General features: G+C 44.5%; 1 pseudogene; it reads right to left on the bottom strand.

Moving 5' to 3' along the window:
- Nucleotides 1–415: 415 nt before the first annotated feature.
- On the bottom strand, nucleotides 416–6,813 carry Gm19624 (annotated as a pseudogene).
- Nucleotides 6,814–8,550: the final 1,737 nt, after the last annotated feature.

Here is an 8,550-nt window from a genome sequence, read left to right as displayed (position 1 = left end):
GAACTGGACTTGACTTTGGGGAGAATTGTGTCAGAAAATTCTTCCCAAGAAGAACTTTTTAGACTTGGACTAAATACTAAGTAGATCTTTAGAGAAGAGACTTGAGGAAGACTTCCAAAACTGGACTTTCGCTAACATCTATCTATGCCCCAAATGCTAGGACACTCACAATCATAAAAGAAACTTGACTAAACCATGAAAAAAAAGAAACCACAATGAACCCTACACAATAATACAGAGACTTCAACACCCGACTCTCACTGATGGACAGAACATTGACACAGACATAAACACCGATACACCAAAATTAATAGAGATTATGAACCAGGCGTATTTAACAGATATCTGCAAAATATTTCATACTAAAACAAAATATACCTCCTTTCCACCACCTCATGGTACTTTCCCCAAAATTTTCCACATAATCAGTCATAAAAAAAGCCTCAACAAGGAGACTGAAATAGTCCCGTGCATCCTATCAGATCACCCTGGACTATTGCTAGACTTCAACAACAACAACAACAACAACAACAACAACAACAAAAACAAAAAACCCAGAAAACCCACATACCCATTGATGTCTTATGCCTTTGTTCTTCCTTTCACTTTGAACTGGAAGCTGACCCTCATAGACTGTTTTTGTATACCTCAAACTATGGCAGGTAGGATATCACCATGCCCAGGGTGCAAGCTCCATCCTGCTTGCTATCCTCCAGTAGTGCACTCCATGAGCACAGGTTAGGTAGGGGAAACTGCTTCTGAGACCTTGTCCAGGTTATGAGATTGTAGCCAATCAGTCGCTGGTTGCCTTTATAGCAGGAAGTTAAGGGACCCTTGGATCCTCCCTCTCAGCCTTCTTGTGCCTCTGCCACATTCACCCATGTCAAGATGCCTGGATGTCATGGATATGGCCCACACAGAAATCACACATACACATATACATACATAGTTACTTACATTCGTACATACATACATGCATGCACACGCAGGCGTGTATATGTGTGTGTGTGTGTGTGTGTGTGTGTGTGTGTGTGTGTATTCAAAGCTGTCACCTTGCTTTTCAGTCTGTAAGACAATCCAACCTCTGTCTACTAGTCCTTTTCCCGAAGCTTCTCCGAGGCACTTTCAGAGGCTCAGTGTCATTACCTACATTGACTCTGCTGGAGAACTGGTTCACCCTTGCAATCTACTGACCTCTGTCTGCATTGTCTCAAGAGCTGTGACTGACAGGGCACACATGAGATTAATAGGGGACTAATAGCATTTGAGGAGCCCATGACTGAAGAAGGGTTCATTGATTCTCAGTACTGCATTCATGGTAGCAACTAAATACCCTGTTGATGACAGGGTCAGTGTTTTCAGATTTGCTGTCTGCCTAGCATTCTGTCTTTGTTTCTGTTATCATCATGATCCACACTTAATGTCTGACTAGTAGATATCTGATTGCAGAATCAGGAATTCACTAAATAGCTGTGTGTAATCCTTGTCTCTAGTAGGCAAGCTTTTATCCATATTTTGAGAATTAGAAACTGTAAGTCATTCAAGTTCTGGTGCAGAGACCATCACACACTGTTAACTCAGTAGCATGGGGTAGGTGGGGTAATCCATGTAGAGATGCACATTCACAGGTCACAACCTCAACTGAGGCTAAAGACTGGACCCTGAGATGATTTACCTTAGATTTAATTGATGGAGATAAGAGAGGGGGAAAAAATCAGTGGAAGAGTTTGTGGTCTTAAAGCCTCAAGTTCTCTGCAAAGAAGTATTTTCTGAGAGCATAAAGACTATGTTCCAGAGATAGCCAAGGTTGTACCTTGTGCTGTGGTTGGACTTGGTAATGTGTAAGAGTCACCCAGGTGGTACTGGTTTTGAAGGCATGAAGCAGTCATGCAGAGCAGCTGAGGCTCGGCACTGTGAGAGGCCATGGAAGGCCATTGGTGAAGGTGCAGCCTCAGTTTCAATTGATGGCCCAGGGTATAGCTGGCGGTAGTCAGACAACTGTGCGCCCTAGCTACCCCGGTGCTGCTCGGACCGGAAGGGGCTTGTGCCCCTACTCAGCAAGAAGTAATTATATTTTTAGGGACATACTTAAACTCATCTTTTATGTACAAAGACAATGTCAATTTTAACTTTCTCAAATTTGGGGGTTTAATTATCTTGACCAGGTAAATCACCAATGTTGCATTTCCATTAGGTACACAATTCCAAATAACTTTTGAACTGTAAATATTTTTATACAGTTTAGTACAGACTGTATTTTGTTATATCTTAGACCCTATAAGTATTATCACTGATTTTTAAAAAAAGATTTATTTATATATAAGTACAGCGTAGCTGTCTTCAGACACACCAGAAGAGGGCATCAGATCTCATTAGAGATGGTTGTGAGCCTCCATGTGGTTGCTGGGATTTGAACTCAGGAGCTTTAGAAGAGCAGTCAGTGTTCTTAACTGCTGAGCAATCTCTCCAGCCCCCTACCCCCAATGATTTTATTTTATTTTATGTAATTTACAACTTGCCATTATAATCAAGTTCAGAGAAGAATCATAATTGAGGGAGCCACTGCAAATGGTCTCCTGTGATATTGAAAATCACCTACCTAGTCAAATGCTAGAGATGCTCTTAGGCAGTTCTTAAGAGACACTGGACCAGGCATGGTCCTTTACACCTGTAATCTCACTGTTTGGGAAGTGGAAGCAGAAGGACTCTTAGTTTGATGTCAGCATGGGCTACACACACAGCAAGACCTTTTTGTAGAGACCTATAGATCCTGTGAACTAGAGGCCAGCCTGATCTACATAGCAAGTTCTAGGTGAGCCAAGAATGTATAGTAAGACTATCTTTAAAAAAATATTAAGATTTATTATGTATACAGCATTCTGCTTGCAGGCCAGAACAGAACAACTCATAGATGGTTATGAACCACCAAGTGGTTGCTGGGAATTGAACTCAGAACCTCTGTAAGAGCAGACAGTGCTCTTAACCTCTGAGCCATTGAGCCCCCTAAATTAAGTGTTTTAAGAAGTAGTTTTACTTAATAAAGTTTAAAATACATATTTAAGACATTATTCACAGAATTCTTGGCACAGCTGTTATTTTTAAGTTTCTACTGCTGTGAAACATGAGGTTTGTGGCGTCTCTCTTTCAGTCCCAAAAGCTCCATTTAGAGTTCTCCAGGCTTTGGTGGAATTTCAGGTATTGTCTACAAAAAAAAAAAACAAAAAAAAAAACAAAAAAAAAACAAAAAACCCAAAACCAAAACAAAAACACACACACACACAAAACAAAAAACAAACAAACAAAAAAACCAAACCAAACCAAACCAAAAACAAAAGCCAAAAAAACCATACCACCACATTCTCAGACAACAGTTCAATGTGATCTAAAAAGCTTTAGAAAAAACAAAAGCCTCATGCATGCTACTCAGTACCAGGCCATTTTTATGAGGACTCCTGGCTGATCTGAATTTCTTGCTGTCTGGATAGATCATCCTGGCAAGTCTCAAGTCCTACAGGATGCACAGGGATAAATCCAACTGACTCACAACTGTAATTTCAAATGAGAATTCAACATTTGAAAATCCATTCCCACAATATTTACTCACTCTCTGCCATGCACCAGGCCTAGGAAATAACTATTGGTAGTTAATGTACCCAAAAGACTGGAAGCGCCCATCATGTGACGTGCATAAAGTCATACATGAGCAACACACAATTCTACCTTTCAGAAAGGCAGAGTGAAATGGGTGCAGAATGTATATGACTGAGTTTGATTCCCAGCACCACAAAGGTACAAAACAATGGTTTTCAGTACAGTAGAATTGGAACTGTGAGTCTATCGCAATAAAATTGTAGAATCTTTTTACTGCTTCAAAAGAAACTCCTCTGAATTTATGAAATTCCTAGGCAAATGGATGGACCTGGAGGGCATCATCCTGAGTGAGGTCACCCAATCACAAAAGAACTCACACAATATTTACTCACTGATAAGTGGATATTAGCCCAGAAACTTAGGATACCCAAGATATAAGATACAATTTGCTAAACACATGAAACTCAAGAAAAACGAAGACCAAAGTGTGGACACTTTGCCCCTTCTTAGAAATGGGAACAAAACACCCATGGAAGGAGTTACAGAGACAAAATTTGGAGCTGTGACGAAATGATGGACCATCTAGTGATTGCCATATCCAGAGATGCATCCCATGATCAGCTTTCAAACGCTGACACCATTGCATACAGTAGCAAGATTTTGCTGAAAGGACCCAGATATAGCTGTCTCTTGTGAGACTATGCCAGGGCCTAGCAAACACAGAAGTGGATGATCACAGTCAGCTATTGGATGGGTCACACGGCCCCCAATGGAGGAGCTAGAGAAAGTACCCAAGGAGCTAAAGGGAACTGCAACCCTATAGTTGGAACAACAATATGAACTAAGCAGTACCCCGGAGTTCTTGTCTCTAGCTGCATATGTATCAAAAGATGGCCTAGTCGGCCATCACTGCAAAGAGAGGCCCATTGGACACGCAAACTTTATATGCCCCAGTACAGGGGAACGCCAGGGCCAACAAGGGGGAGTGGGTGGATAGGGGATTGTGGGGGTGGGTATGGGGAACTTTTGGTATAGCATTGGAAATGTAAACGAGGAAAATACCTAATTAAAAAAAAAAGAAACTCCTATTTCATTCCCAAGCGGTCCCCACAAGCCAACTCTGTTTATATATATTTGCCCATCATATATCATATGTTCTTTTGTTGCTCAATACTTTCATGTAGTGTTTGCAAAGTTCACTCATGTAGGATCACTGAATGCTATTCCCTTATAAAGATATACCATGTTTTCCATAGGTATTTAGGTATCTGTATTGTTCCCACCTATAAACATGTACAGAATCAAACAAGTAAGTATGACAGATGTCTTAGTGTTTGTTGGGGAGAAAACTAAACTGGGAATTGCTGGAACATATATGCTGTTTGAGGAACTAGCAGGCTAGTTACATATCAAAGCAGCTGTGTGACATTCTATTCCCAAGGGTAGTGTATGAAGTTTCCAATTTCTCCCTGTCCCTGACAACTGTTGTTTTATTATGGCCAGCAGAGTAGTGGTTCTGACTGCAGATTGCATTTCTCTGGATGTTAGAAAATGAGCACCTCTACACAGGCTTTTGGCTCAGAGGGTCACTTCAGAACATGGAGGAGGAGGTGGGGGGAGGAGGAGAGGGAGGAGGAGGAGGAGAGGGAGGAGGAGGAAGAGGAAACAGTCTTGTTTCAGGCTAATAGGATCACAAGGGCAGAGGATCAAACTGTATCTTCAGTTCAAGGAAGTCATCGGTACAACTGACACAGTGTTCAGCAGGTTAGAAAGCAGTTGGTGGACAGTGGGAGGGACATAAAGAGTCAGTGGCTTTTGCTTTGGAAGCAGGAAGATACTGGTGAGTTTTGAGGAGAACTACATGGCCTGACTCCAGGATAAAAAAGAGCGATGGAAGTTCTGTTGAAACGTTTCAGGGAAAGCAGGAGTGGAGGGCAGAAGATGGGCAGGAAGCTACTGTCTTAACTGAAGAGAGAAACTGACAGTGACTTGGCTAGGGTAGGCACAAGTGTGGGGATCAAAGTGAGCGGATGTGGGTGTATTGTCCATATCTACCCAGTGGCATTTGCTGAGGCACACAATAAGAGATGAATTAGGATGAGACCTGGGGTTCAGCCTAAAGAACTATGAGAATACAGTTGTCTCTTTTGCTGTCCTAATGAGTGAGTTATGCTGGACACCTAAAACAAAGCATCTTAGCTGTTCTCCCTAAGGCAGCACTGAGTGCCAACTTTGGGCAGCCACCACGGTCTCCTCTCTATTGCTCTCTCCACAAACCTTTCAGTCATAACAGTGGTGGCTGGAATAATTGCAAAAGACAAGGTAGGTAATGGACATAAATCCCTTAAATAATAGGAAAGCATTCAGCATCCTATAGCAGCCAGCCACCTTGGCCTCTAAGTCTATCAGTAAAGATTCTCTACTAGCCAGATGGAGGCCTAGGACCCTTAGTACCACTTATTTTAGAGACAGTGGTTTTGTGTTGCTTTCTCCCCACTTACAGGTAGCTGCTGCTAACAACCCTTGCACATCTTCAATAGTAATGAGATGAATCAAGTCAACCTCACAGGATCAAATTCTAGGCATTATTTCCTGGATAAAGTGCAGCTGGCAACTACTCCTACAGAAATGAGACACAAAACTGCATTTCCATGGAAAGTTCGTGACACTTTCTGTTCCACTAAGTTTCTTGACGCTGTGTGTGTGTGTGTGTGTGTGTGTGTGTGTGTGTGTGTGTGTGTATTTTTCTCCCTCACTCCCGCGGCACGGTTTCTCTGTGTATCCCTGGAACTCGCTCTGTAGACCAGGCTAACTCACAACTATTAGACAGAGTCTTGAGTGTTAAGAGTGAGTGAGCACAAGTTATCCAAACACTGGGGACAATCTAAAAGTCAAGAGGGACTGAGCAAAGTGGACTGAACGCGAGGGTCTCACCCCGAGGATGGGCACGCGCCCTACAGCACTCACCAGGTCAGGCCGATAGTACCAATGCACGGCCAGGGCCCAGGCTCACATGGCCAGGAGGCTGGAGAAGAGCATTTTCAAGTAGGCGGACCAGGGTACGCCCCCGGGCATGGTGGAGAGCTGGCAGGGACGGAAAGGGCACAGCGTTAGAGGGCTGGGTAGCCTTCAGATGGCCTGACCGTTGACCCTGGGTGGCTGAGTCGCGACACCGCCTCGGGTGCCCCCCCCGCAACTTCCTCCCCCCGCGACCAGCGAGCGGGGCACCTGCTCGCTGCAGCCAGGGCCTGCCGAGCAGGGGAAGGAGGGCTCGGCGGTTCCTCGCTCCCTCAGCCACTCAGGGAGACGGTGGAGCCCCTCGCTCCTTCCCATGACTAAGCGCGCATGAGACTGTACCGCGGAGTGCACGCGCGCAGGGAGACAGGTCACAGGGTCGCTCCAGAACCAGGACCGACCTCCAGCGGGCAGGAACCAAAGTACACGGTCCGACGCAGCGACGGAGAGGAAAGCGGGGCAATGCGCGCGCTTTGTTTCTGAAGGAAGTGGGGCACTGGAATTTTGGGGGGCTGTTTTGTTTGACCGTTTCCACCCCTTAGTCAGCTTGGGATCCTAGTTGGTCACTGTCCCAATCCTGCTTTTGCCATTCCTGGCCACTGTGGTGTTTACAGCATCCTTTGATCTTTCGCACAAAGGAAATGGCACGTGCCCCACGTGGGTAGGAAGAGGCGGGGTTTCGCAGCTCAGAACTTGCAAGGGCAAAGGGAAGATCACACTACAGCACCCCTTCTTAACTGCTTCCTGGGGGTCATCTACCAGATTTCCTGTCTAGCCGATATTTACAAGTCACAGCAAAAGGAAAAATCACAGTTATAAAATAGCAACAAAATTGTATTGTTGAAGCTCACCACAGCCTGAGGGTATTAAATAAAAAATCCTGAGGGTGTTGCAGGGTGGAAGCATTAGGAAGGTTTGAAAGACCCTGAGAGGAGCCCCTTGCTCAGGCCTCAGGACAATAGGGGAAACCCAAGAACTCACGATAGACCAAGCTTGATGCAAACCACATGAGGCTTTATTCGGGGAAAGCCAGAGCTCTGAGGACGACTCATATCCCACGCAGGGGTAGAGGAGTTGACCTCGAGGGGAAAGAGGTCCCAGTTTTTATAGGCTCTCAGGGGAGAAAGGAGAAGGGGGGGGGGAAGTAGGGGATTTCCAGATCTAAACAACGTCTATTCTCAAGAAATGGGTATGGGAGGGGTACAAGGAAAGAGTCTGGTGCAGGTGTAGCAACTCTGGATTGGCCGGGCTGTGGTTGCTGGGGAGATTTTCTGACTCTTTCTCAGCAACCAATATCACAAACACCTGGCAATGGGCTTTTTCAGTGGGCACACACATGGGTTCAAGGAATGGTCAAAACATTGGCAGACACACAGGTTCAAGGAGTGGCCAGACATTGTGTACCTCTATTTTTCTAAATCAGTGAAGCTAGTTCTGCTAACAGTGACATCTATCTTGCCAATTTCAGGGCTTCTGTGACCTTTTATATTCTGTCAGGATCTTTCAGGTTGAGAACCACTGCTCTAGAGAGAGCAGCTCAAAGCTTTATTCTCCTGGTTCCTGCGGTTCTTTGAAACTTTACACAGAGCCACACCCAGGCACAGTACCTTTGGGTCATAGTTTTACAGGAAAAGAGACCTCCAATCACCGTACTTAATGTGAGAGTGTTTTTAAAGATCATGCTTTGATTGTGGGTTCAAACTGCAAGTACTTCTCATGCATTAAACTTTACATGAGGATAGAACAAATATCTTTCTATGCAAGTGCATTGTATAAGTAAATATTTCCACTGTATGTGTGTGGTAACCAGTACACCTACCCATGTGACTCCATGATATGCAGGACTGCTCCCATGTGGTAACATCAAAGTCAGGATACTGCCCTGTGAAGGTACAGGTAACTTCTATGCCGGAAGTCTTCCCATATTGGTACATGATATCCAGG

This window comes from Mus musculus, chromosome 10, assembly GCF_000001635.26.
Source record: "Mus musculus strain C57BL/6J chromosome 10, GRCm38.p6 C57BL/6J".
In the NCBI taxonomy this organism is placed as follows: domain Eukaryota; kingdom Metazoa; phylum Chordata; class Mammalia; order Rodentia; family Muridae; genus Mus; species Mus musculus.
The sequence above is the reverse complement of the archived record's forward strand: the minus strand, read 5'-3'. Positions and strand labels throughout refer to the sequence as shown.